Raw genomic sequence first — 12,882 nt, forward strand, 5'->3', positions numbered from 1 at the left:
AGAGGCCCTTCGCAGAGGGAAGCAGAGGTTGTCATGCGCTTTTATAGTTGGATGCACAAAATCTTAATGCGAGGGAACGTCACTTTATATTGCCACTTGTGATAGGGACCTTTATTATGCAGTCCGTCGCTTTTATTGCTTCCATATCACAAGATCATATACAGCTTATTTTCTCTACACTAAAAGATCATACATATTTAGAGAGCAATTTTTATTGCATGCACCGATGACAACTTACTTGAAGGATCTTACTAATCCATAGGTAGGTATGGTGGAGTCTCATGGCAGTACTGGTTTAGGGGATGTTTGGAAGCACAAGTAGTATCTCTACTTGGTGCAAAGAATTTGGCTAGCATGAGAGGGAAAGGCAAGCTCAACGTGTTGGGCGATCCATGACAATATACTTTATTTCGGATATAAGAAAACATAACCCATTACGTTGTCTTCCTTGTCCGACATCAACATTTTAGCATGTCATATTTTAATGAGTGCTCACAATTACAAAAGATGTCCAAGATACTATATTTATATGTGAGATCTCTCTTCCCTCAATATTCTTTCATGAATTGTTCAAGTGACCAATACAATGTTTGCTAACCTTCAATAAATTTACCACCTCTACTTCTTATATGTGAAGTCATTACTCCCCATGGGATAAGCATATCAAACATATATAATTTCAGATTTATGATATTCAAATCATTCAACTATTTACTCATAGGATATAAGTGAAGCACACGAGTAAATGACAAACTACTCCAAAAAGATATAAATGAAGACCAATGCAAAAACCTTATCATACTATACTGTAGCAAATAACTATAATTATTATTCAACATTGCATACTAAATTCCTCTGCATATTTAATAGTTCTATCCTTAAATAGAATCATTAAACAAGCAAACATATGCAAACATAACAGCAATCTGCCTAAACAGGACAGTCTGTAAAGAATGCAGCAAGATCCATACTTCCCTATATCCAAAAATTATGAAAGAAAATTCAGACTGTAGTAAATTTATCAGAGATTATTATTCAAAAGGTTTCAACATTTTATCACATTCTGACTTTTCTATGGAATTTTTGCAACAGCGGTAAACTTTCTGTTTTGAAACAGCAACATGTATACTCGCAAAATAAGCAAGGTAAAGGCTATCCTTGACATTTTTATTGAAAATAAAGATGCAAAACATTATTATAAATAACAGCAAGCAAATACTAACAAAATAAAATGACGCTCCAAGCAAAACACATATCATGTGGTGAATAAAAATATAGCTCCAAGTAAAGTTACCGATGAATGGAGACGAAAGAGGGGATGCCTTCCGGGGCATCCCCAAGCTTAGGATCTTGGTTTGTAACACCCCGGATCCGATGCGCCAGGTGTCTGCCAGTTATTCTCCGTCCTTGCCTTGTCATCTGCTTGCGTGTTGCATTTTGCCATGTCATCATATGCATTGCATCATCATGTTTTCCAAAACATGCATCCGAGCATTTTCCCCGTTGTCCGTTTTGCAATCCGGCACTCCCACCCCCTCCGGCGCACCCCTCTTGTTTCTTTTTTGTGAGCGGGTGTTGAACATTCTCGGAATGAACCGAGGCTTGCCAAGTGGCCTTGGTATACCACCGGTAGACCACCTGTCAAGTTTCGTGCCATTTGGAGGTCGTTTGATGCTCCAACGGTTAACCGGGTAACCGCAAAGTCCGTTTGTGTGTTGCAGAAAACCCCCCCTCCAAACAGCCCAAAACCCCTCTAAGTCTCTTCCATGCTCTAGGTCATTCGATCACGATCGTGTGGGCGAAAACCGCACCCCGTTTGGACTCTCCTAACTCCCTCTACCTATATAAACACCTCCCCTCCCGAAATATCGCAGACGAAACCCTAAATTTTCCTCCTTCACCGCGCCGGACATGTCCGCCCCTCCTCCGGACAGATCAGCGCCGCCGCAGCAGCCAATGGCGCACCGCCATGTGGCAGCCGCCGCCGCCGCCCTCCGCCTCCGGCCCGCCGGGCCCGGATCCGACCCCCGCGCAGGCCCGGCCGGCCGCCTCCCGCGCCGCTGCCCCGACCCCGTGCGCTCGCTCCTCCCCTCGCCGGACCCGCGGCTCCCCGCCGGTCTTTGCCGCCGCGCCGCCACCGTCCCCGCCGCAGTCCTCCTCCGGCGCCGCGCCTCCTCCTCGCCGCCTCCTCGCCCTCTCCTCCGGCCGACTCCGCCCCGAGCTCCGGCGAGCCGCCGTGCGCCCGAACCCTAGCCGAGCCAGATCCCGATCTGGTCAACCCGAGGTTGACTTTCTCCCTCTCCCGAAATCTCCAAGTCTGGAAATTTTGACAATACATGCCTCTGTTCATCGCATCATAACTCCATGCATGCTCCTCCGTTTCATGCATATAATATATCGAAATGTTCGTCTCGAGATGCTCTACATTTCATTCCATTGTGCCATGTTCATTTGAGTCCATCTTGATGCCCAAATCTCTGATGCAAGAGTGCTAGTTGCCGTTATCTGCTGTTACTTATCAGAACTTGGTGATTTGTTATTTTTGTTGCATTTAATCTGTGCATTTTATGGGCATGAGCTCTACATGTGTTTTGTTGTATGACATGCCATATTTACAGAGGAGTATGCCATGTATTTTTGTGATCTCTGCGGTGACTAGCACAAGCATGCAAACTAGGCCCCGTAATGTTTCTGATTTCAGAGACAGTAATTTTACCAAGTCTGTGACTGCTGTTATTTTGTTGCTATGTATCCATGTGTCTACAGAGAGATCCATGCTTATTTTGGAGATGTTCAGTAAGGATCTTTTGTAGATATTGTTGTAATTGATCCATCCATGCCGTTGTTTGCAATTATGGAGTGCCATAGCATGACTCAATCTTGCTCTACTTTTGCTATAAATTGTTCCTGGCAGATTGTTTACGTGTTATCCAATTTTGCCGAGCTTGTTTTAGTTGTTTCATACATGCTATGTATTTGCTCTTGCCATGGATAGCTTCATAAACATGCCATATTGCTGTATGTTTGCTTGTTTTGTCATGCATTGCTTTGTGAAGAGTGCATCAAGCTCACAAAGATGCCCTCATAATGTCTGTTTGCCATGCTCTGTTTTTCTGCCAAGTCTGAAACCTGATAGCGAAACTTGCTATGTTTACATGGTTGCCACCATATATGCTGTGCCTTTTTGGCCAATGTTAAGTAAGGGACATTTTTTATATGCTTTGAGTAGATTCATGCCATGCCTTTTTTTGCTATGATCTATTCCTGTAGCATGTTGCTTGATAGCTCTAAACATTGCAACCTGATGTTATTTCTGCCATGTCCAGTAATTTCACCAAGTCTGTGAACCTGTTATTATTTGCAACTAGCCATGTCCTTTTGAGCATGTTCTAGTGATTTCTGGAGATAGCCCAGTGTTCATGTTTTGTCTTTCTTTACCTGTAAATCATGTCCATGCCTTTTGTTTTCATGTTGAGTTGCTGTAGCATACTGTTTTGATGCTTGCAAGTTGCCTAGTTGCTGTTTTGGTCAGATTGTTGCTATGTCTTGTTTGGAGTGTGTGTTGCACCGTTGCTCCGTTTTGGGCATGTTCTATATGAAACTTGCTTAGTTTTGCATGTAGCTTCATATTATCATGTTGCATCCATGCCTTGAGTGTGTTTGTTTGATGTTTGAATGCATTTTTGCATCGATGCCATGCTTAACTTGTTTTTGCTCATATCTTTTAGACCGTAGCTCCGAATCTAATGAACTTTATATGTAACTTGACTAGAATTTCGTGTAGATCATCATGGTGCTCTTTAACTTGCTGTTTAACAACTTGAACATAAGGTTTATTCAGTTCTGGACCAATTTCGAAATTTGCATATGAGGACTTACCGGATTTGTTATATGTTGTTTCCGGCCTCATTTAAACTTGCCTTGATGTGTTGTTCTTGTATGCATCATCTCTTGTCATGAGTAGCTTCATGTAGCTTTGTCATGCATCATACTTGATTGAGCATCATGCTTTGTTCATGTGTGGTTTGTTTACCATGTTGTGTGCTTCTTCTCGATAGTTTCCGTGTCGTTGCGATCGTGAGGATTCGTTCGTCTTCGTGCCTTCATCTTCTTCATGGACTCGTTCTTCTTCCTAGCGGGATTTCATGCAAGATGACCGTCACCCTGGATCTCATTACTATCATTGCTGTGCTAGTTGCTTTGTTCTATCGCTATGCTGCGCTACCTATTCATTTGCTCTTAAAGCCTCCCAAATTGCCATGAACCTCTAACCTTTGTCACCCTTCCTAGCAAACCGTTGTTTGGCTATGTTACCGCTTTGCTCAGCTCCCCTAATAGCGTTACTAGTTGCAGGTGAAGATGAAGATTGCTCCATGTTGGATTATGTTTATGTTGGGATATCACAATATCTCTTATATTATTAATGCATCTATATACTTGGTAAAGGGTGGAAGGCTCGGCCTTATGCCTGGTGTTGAGGATATAACCCTTAGAGTCACCCGCCAGGAGGGGCTGGGTTACTCATAATGGTCATCCCGCGAAGCCCAGTACCGAGCTTGAAGACGGCGGGTCAATGATGGGCCTAAGCCCCGGAGATGGCTTAAGGCCCGTAGTGATAAACCGCCGTATGGCAAGACTTGTAGTGTAAGGCAAGAATAGTTGAGAGTCCGAGCCGGACACTCTTATGAGCCGGCCGGGACTCTGAGAGCCGCTGGGCGTCAACCTCTCTATATAAAGGGACGACCCGGCGGCGGTTTAGGGGAAAGTAAGATCTCGTCGAGAGCCAGGCATAGCAATTAAGCTCCCTGGTCATCGAAACCATAATCAATACCACCTCAACTGGACGGAGGCTTTTACCTTCACCGTAAGGGGCCGAACCAGTATAACCCCCGTGTTCCTTGTCCCGTTTAACCCCTTTAAGCTTCCTAGCTGCGATGGCTCCACGACTAAGTCTTAGCTCGAGGACATCTGCCGTGACAATTCCACGACAGTTGGCGCCCACCGTGGGGCCAGCGCACGGTGGATTTGAGTTCTTGAAGGGCAGCTTCGAAGGGCTCAAGGGATATGCTGTGGGCCGGATGACCAAGAGTCATCGCGGCAAGCTCTACATCGACGATGCAAACTGGGGCCCCGACGCCGGCTCAATTGAGTACGGGTACCGGGTCCCCTTCGGCGGAATTCATGTCTTCATTGGCAAGATTGGTGAGCCGGGCCCTGAGCCGGATCTTTGCGCCGGTCTCATCGAGACGGCTCAGCGTGCACGACCCGCCCGGGCTCTACCTGCCTTGAAGCATCCTTTTGTGGGATGTGTTCATGGAGGACTCTCTGAAGGGTCTGGATCTGGTGATGAGACGGCCGCCGGCTCTGACGGCGAGTCGTCTACGGATGAGTCAAACTCGTTGTATCAACTTCAAGATGGCAGGCTCAGGGGTTGTTCCAATGGTGACAGTATTCCGGACCCCTTTGAGCCGCCGAGCCGGGTTGGAATCTTCATGGCCGGCGCACAACCAATTCAAAACTCCACTACCGGGGCAGGAGGCCCTGTGCCCTCGTCGGCTCAGGTGTTGATGGATCTCACAGACAAGATGACGGCCCTGTTAACCGCTACGGTCGCCCCAGCAGATCAAGCTCAGCATGACGCGGAGGTGGCGCAGTTAAAGTTGGATCTAGCAAAAGCCAAGGAGGACCTAGCGGCGGAAGGGATCAGGATGGCCGCGGAGAGGGCGGCTCTCGACGCCCAGACTCAGCTGATTCAAGCATAGTCTTTCCAGCTCACGATGGATCAGAACGCGTCCAACGAGGTCATGCGGAGGAGGCATCAAAAGGCCCAATCACGACTCCCTCCGGTTTATGATCCTCGAAACCTCTTCAACACGCCAGGTGCAGGGTCTAGTAACCCGCCGGAGATCATAGTGCCCGGGGCTGGGACACCAATTCAGCCCCGAGTAATGGGACCGCCCCGGGCGAACCCTGACCCGCCTCAGTATGTGCCAATACCGCCGGGTCATTATGCCAACCCGTTGGAAAACATGGTCGCCGCGGCGGCACGGCTGGCGGCTCTCCCAATTGATGGCGACTCTCCAACTGCGGTCGAAACCCGCAGGGTCAGGGAGCTCCTTCAGACAGCTTTGGCGCAGCAAGAGGCATACTCTTACAGCCGGGACAGGATCCATTCAACCCCTCATCCAGGCCGGAGCCCGAGTTATAGCAGACACATGGTTTCAGCGACCGGCTCAAGTAATGTCCGATGCCATGACTTGCCACCTGGCCATGGCCCGGCTCATAACGGAGCCTTTCACGCAACAGACCAAGACAGAGCACGGCAAGAGGCGGAGCAGGTGCCTCAGTTGACGGCTTACCAGACACCCCCGGCTTATCCGACGGCTTCCGTCGACGTGGGTATCCCTACGAGGACTGGAGGTGTCCCTTGTTTAGTGCCGGCTCTCCGCAATGAACGACTACCCAAGGACTTCAAAGGGCCTAGGAAGGTGCCTAATTACACGGCTGATTTACAACCCGGAGCCTGGATCGAGAGTTACGAGATGGCCATGGAATTGCTGGAGGTCAGCGACGCGGCGATGGCCAAGTACTTCACCATGATGTTAGATGGGACTGCCCGCACTTGGTTGAAAGGGCTGCCACCGAATTCTATCGGGTCTTGGGCTGAGCTGAAAGCCCGGTTCATCCAAAACTTCAAAGATACCTGTAGGCAGTCTATGTCAATTGTTGATTTGACTAACTGTAAACAGCAGGAGGGTGAGTCTATGACACATTGGGTTCGCCGGGTCAAGGAGATAATACATTCATCTGATAAGATGGATGCCGGTTCTGCGGTCTTGATGTTGGAGCAGAATTGTCATTTCCTGCCCCTGAAGATGAAGCTCGGGCGGCTCAAGCGCGACTGCAATGATATGGGTACGCTGATGGCGGCTCTCGTCAAGTACGCCGACTCTGATAGTACCAAGGATCCCGCGTCAGATGATGAAAGGACAGGGAAGGGAAAGAAGAACGGCAATGGCAAGGGTCCTCAGCATAACCCGGCAAATCAAGGAGGTAACAAGCATAAGGCTGATGGCGGCATGGAGTTTGTGGCCAATGCCAGCTCACAGGGTAACAACCAGCGACGTAAAGGGAGGCCACCTCCCCGAGCCAGCGGTTCAGGCCCAACGCTTGAGCAGTTGTTGAATGAGCCTTGTCCAAGGCATGGCTCCAGGGAGAAGCCAGCTACTCATCTATGGAAATATTGTGCAATCATGAAGGCCTTTAAGAACTCCAACGCTTTTAATGGCAACAATGGCCCGGGCGGCGGCTCAGGCACCGGCGGCTTTCATGGCCCGGGCGGCGGCTCAAATTCCAATCCTCAGAATGTTCAAGGGGGCTTTAATCAGCAGTCCGGCCAGGGTCATCAACAGCAACAGGGGGGATACCAGACCAATCCAAAGCAGCTCAATGGTGGACAGTACCATGTGTTTACCACCAGTCTGTGTAAGCGAGATCAGAAGCTTCATAAGAGGGCTGTGAATGCTGTTGAGCCGGCGGTTCCACGCTATTTAAGATGGTCTGAGCAGCCTATTGTGTGGAGTAGGGAGGATCACCCTCCCCGGGTTGATAATCCGGGTCACTTGGCCCTGGTGGTGGCTCCTCAGGTGGGAGGATATAAGTTCACTAAGGTGCTCATGGATGGAGGAAGCAGCATCAACATCCTCTATTATGAGACCTTCCGTCGTATGGGGTTGATTGATAAGAACCTCAGCCAGTCCAATACTGTTTTCCATGGCGTGGTGCCTGGTAAGTCGGCTTATCCAGTTGGTAAGATTGAATTGGAAGTGGCCTTTGGAGATGAGTACAACTACATGGTGGAAAATTGACCTTTGAGGTGGTCAAGATAAGAAGTCCGTATCATGCCATATTTGGGCGGCCGGCTTACGCCAAGTTCATGGCACGACCGTGTTACATATACTTACAGCTCAATATGCCGGGTCACAATGGGACCATTACGGTTCATGGTAGCCGAAAGATAGCCTTGGAGTGTGAGGAAGGTGATGTGGCTTATGCAGAATTTGTTTGTGCAACAGAGGAGATGAAGTTTTACAAGGATAATGTTGACCCAACAGATATGACATCTCTGAAAAACCCAAGAGCTAACCCGGTGCTCGTGCTCATAAAGAATGGCACCTGGCGGATGTGTGTAGACTACACGGACTTAAACAAGGCGTGTCTGCCTGATCCTTTTGCCCTTCCCCGTATTGATCAAATCATTGATGCTACGGCGGGTTGCGAGCGCTTGAGTTTCTTGGATGCTTATTCTGGATACCATCAGATTAAAATGGCAGTTAAGGACCAGGAGAAGACGGCGTTCATCACTCCCTTTGGAGCCTTCTGTTATGTGTCTATGCCTTTTGGACTCAAGAGTGCACAGGCGACTTACCAGCGTTGTGTGCAGAATTGTCTTCATAACCAGATTGGGCGCAATATTCACGCCTATGTGGATGATATCGTGGTTAAGTCCAGGGAGAAGGAGACCCTGGTAGATGACCTTAGAGAGACCTTTGATAATCTCCGGGTTTACAAGATGATGCTTAACCCGGCCATGTGTGTTTTTGGTGTTCCTGTAGGCAAGCTCTTGGGTTTCCTGGTTTCCAACAGAGGCATTGAAGCTAACCCGGAAAAAATCAAGGCAATCACCTCTCTGGCTAAGCCGGCGTGTATAAACGACGTCCAGCACCTAGCGGGTCGTATCGCTGCTTTAAGCCGGTTTATAAGCCGTTTGGGTGAGAAGGCCATGCCCTTGTACCAGTTGATGAAGAAAACTGATGACTTTATCTGGAATGATGCTGCTAATGCTGCTTTTGAGGATTTGAAGAGACAGTTGGCCGAGCCCCCAGTCCTCGCTGCTCCGGTTGACAAGGAGCCCTTATTACTGTATGTAGCTGCCAACACACGAGCCATCAGTGTGGCTGTGGTGGTGGGGCGCAAGGAAGAGGGTAAGGAATATCCGGTTCAGCGGCAGGTTTATTACGTCAGTGAAGTGCTCATCGAGTCCAAACAGCGGTATCCACATTGGCAAAAGCTTGTTTATGGTGTGTTCATGGCAAGCCGGAAGCTTAAGCGCTATTTTCAAGGTCACCCCATTACGGTGGTTAGTTCTGCTCCCCTTGGAGATATCATCCAAAACAGAGAAGCCACAGGGAGAGTGGCTAAGTAGGCTATAGAGCTTGGGCCTCATGGTCTGAAATATGTACCACGCACTGTTGTTAAATCTCAAGCTTTGGTGGATTTCATCAATGATTGGACAGAGCTACAGGTGACTGAAGAAAAGCCAGATAATACATATTGGACTATTCACTTTGATGGGTCTAGGCAATTGGAAGGCTCGGGGGCTGGAGTTGTATTGGCTTCCCCTAATGGTGACAAGTTTCATTATGTGCTACGGTTGATGTTTCCTTGTACTAACAATGCGGCTGAGTACGAGGCCTTGCTCCATGGTCTTCGGATGGCTAAGGAGATGAGCTTGAGCCGGGTAAGGTGCTTCGGCGACTCAGATCTAGTGGCTCAACAAGTATCAGGCAAGTGGGACTCCAAGGACCCTCTCATGGCGGCTTATCGCCGTGAAGTTGATGCCATTGCTGGACACTTTCAGGGTTACCAAGTAGAGCACATCGATCGCAGGAAGAATGAGGCGGCTGATGCATTAAGCCGGCTGGGCTCTGAGTGAAAGCCGGTGCCGCCTAATACTTTCTGGGACATCCTGCATAACCCTTCGGTCAAGTTACCTACAGAAGGAGACTTGGCTGTCCCTGACCCGGAGGCACAGTTGGTGGCGGCTCTCCACATCACCCCAGACTGGACAGTACCATATTTGGCATACATGACCCGGGGAGATTTGCCTGAGGATGAAACTTTGGCCAGACAAATAACCCGGCGGTCTAAGTCAATGGTTGTTATCAATGGTGAGCTGCATCGTCGCAGTGTTACGGGAGCGTTCCAGCGTTGTGTCTCCCCTGAGGAAGGTCAAGAAATCTTGCGTGAGATTCACGAAGGGGATTGTGGCCATCATGCCGGCTCAAAATCCCTTGTGGCCAAGGCTTTTCGTCATGGTTTTTATTGGCTGACGGCTCATGCTGATGCGGAGGACTTGGTCAGTAAATGTGATGGTTGCCAGAGGTTCTCGCGACGGGCTCAAGTGCCGGCTCAGGAGCTGAGGATGATACCAATCACTTGGCCATTTGCGGTCTGGGGGCTTGATATGGTTGGGCCTTTTAAAAGGTCCAAGGATAAGAAGACTCACCTCTTGGTGGCAGTTGACAAATTCACAAAGTGGGTTGAAGCAGAGCCAGTTAGCAAGTGTGACGCAGCCACGGCGGTTCAGTTCATGAAAAGGGTGATATTTCGCTTTGGCTTTCCACACAGCATTATAACTGACAATGGTACCAATCTGTCTAAAGGCGCCATGGAGGAGTTTTGTCAACGAGAGCATATTCAACTTGATGTTTCCTCAGTGGCTCATCCTCAATCCAATGGTCAAGCTGAGAGAGCTAATCAGGAGATCTTGAAGGGCATTAAGCCCCGGCTTTTGGTCCCTTTACAACGGACTCCGGGTTGTTGGGTGGAGGAGCTACCCTCCGTGTTGTGGAGCATCAATACTACTCCTAACAGGTCTACGGGTTACACGCCTTTCTTCATGGTTTATGGAGCGGAAGCAGTCCTCCCCAGTGACATCCGTCATGACTCGCCTCGAGTGGCAGCTTATGTTGAGGCGGATAATGAACAGGCGCGCCAAGATGCTCTTGACTTGTTGGACGAACAGCGTGATGTGGCGGTAGCTCGTTCAGCGATTTACCAACAAGACCTACGCCGTTATCACAGTCGCCGGGTTAAGTCCCGGGTCTTCCAGGAAGGTGATCTGGTGCTCCGGCTCATCCAAGATCAAATAGATACACACAAGCTATCCCCGCCTTGGGAAGGGCCATTTGTGGTCAGCAAGAACTTGCACAACGGGTCATACTACCTTATTGACGTTCGGGAGCATAAAGATTCACGCAAGTCGGAGGAAGAGACCCGTCGGCCGTGGAACATAGCTCAGCTTCGGCCTTATTACACTTGAGCCACCGGCTCTCATAATGTGCATTTTTCTATAGCCATGTACATATTATGTTAAATAATAAAGCAGGACCTCTGTCCTTTTCTCCTCCAAAAGTAAACGTGTTATTTCCATTACAATATCACATGGTCACTTGGAGGTGGATCCGGCTTATGATCGTATTCGAATCTAGCCGTAAGCAATATAATCACCTGGGGGCTTCCTGTTCAAACATAGGTCGTATTCGAACCAAAGAGAACATAGCTGTCGATACCCACTTGATTGGCAAAGTGCCGAGCTCATTGGGGAGTTTTCTTTGATCATATTTGAATCATAGCTCAACCCCCTTGGGAACCGACGTGGATCGTATTCGAATCAGCGTCGTTAAACAACTCTTAAGGTCATTTGGGGGCTTCCTGTTCAAACATGGGTCGTATTCGAAGCAAAGAGAACACAGCTGTCGGTACCCTCTTGATCGGCATCGCCAAAGCCACTGGGGGCTATATGATCGTATTCGAATCTTAGCTTAACCCCTTTGGGACGGTTCTCTGGTCGTATTCGAACCGGAAGCCCCTAAGTTTTGATCTTCCGACTTATAACGAGTTCTTTTGGTCATATCAACAGTGTACAAGGGCGGATTTTACTTCGCCGGCTTAATTTTGTTCACAATGTTGATAACGCACAGCAAGTATTCTTGATGCTGGTGAACCGGAGTCGAGATCTTCAAATCATTATTCGGGTTACATAAACCGGAAGTGTACTTGAAGGTCTGCAAGTATGCTATTATGGTTACATCAAAGGTATAATTGAGGGCCAGTTTTTTGCTGACTTTTGTTCATATTCCGGGTTAAATATATGAGGTCTATGATTCTCAGTGCGGTAAGCCGCCTAGAGACTTGTGACTTGTTTTCTATGCAGAATGGTTAACGACAGCTATTCGAGCTTAAGGAAAATTACTGATCAATTATAACCCGGAGGAATAAGAAGAAACAGCCTCAATGGGGTTAAGCATTCAACGCGTGCACGATGGCACGACAAAATTAAGTGTTTATCCTACTCTATTACAAGACTCCCCGAGTCCAAAAAGTGAGGCACTGTTCTAAAAGGTGCAACCATGAGCCGTCTAAAGATCAAGGTGCTTGTGGAGTCGAAGCTTCCGGCTCATCCCTCTCCGCTCCGCCGGCTGATTCCATGACCTGGAAGGTTGATGATTTCCAGTAAATGCCGCTCAAAGCCTCGAAATGAGCCTCGTCATCAATTAACCCGGCCGGGTCAACTTCTGGGGCAAAGGTGTGCTTACGAGTCGGCGGGATCAAGCTGATGGCTTCATAATGCGGAGTGGGGATCCTCTGATTTTCTGCGTCGTAGCCCGGCTGGTACTTGGTAAGGTCGGTGTCATTCCCAATCAGGGTGGCCACCGGGCGTACGATCTTCACACAGGCAGCAAAGTCTTTTTGGTCGAAGGGGGTGCCGTCTTCCTTCAAGCTGGGGTATCCAAGTGCGATGTCAGCCGGGTCTAGCTCCGGAAGAAAAGCCTTGGCCCGGCTCAGAGCGGCAATGGCTCCGGCTCTTGCAGAGGCCCGTCGCAGCTCTTGGAAATGCTGAGGAAGAACGGCGAGCCGCCGAAGTACGTCCGCCAGATGAGTCGGAACCTCATTGGACAGGGCCACAACGGCCAAGGCGCGCTGTGACCCGGTGTAGAGTTGTTCCACTAAGGTGTACACGGCCTTCAGCTTGGTCAGCACGTTCTGATTGAGGTTAGCGCTTCTAGGACCTGTTTAACAAAGTAAGGTAAGCCGCCA

Source organism: Aegilops tauschii, chromosome 2 (assembly GCF_002575655.3).
Source record: "Aegilops tauschii subsp. strangulata cultivar AL8/78 chromosome 2, Aet v6.0, whole genome shotgun sequence".
NCBI lineage: Eukaryota > Viridiplantae > Streptophyta > Magnoliopsida > Poales > Poaceae > Aegilops > Aegilops tauschii.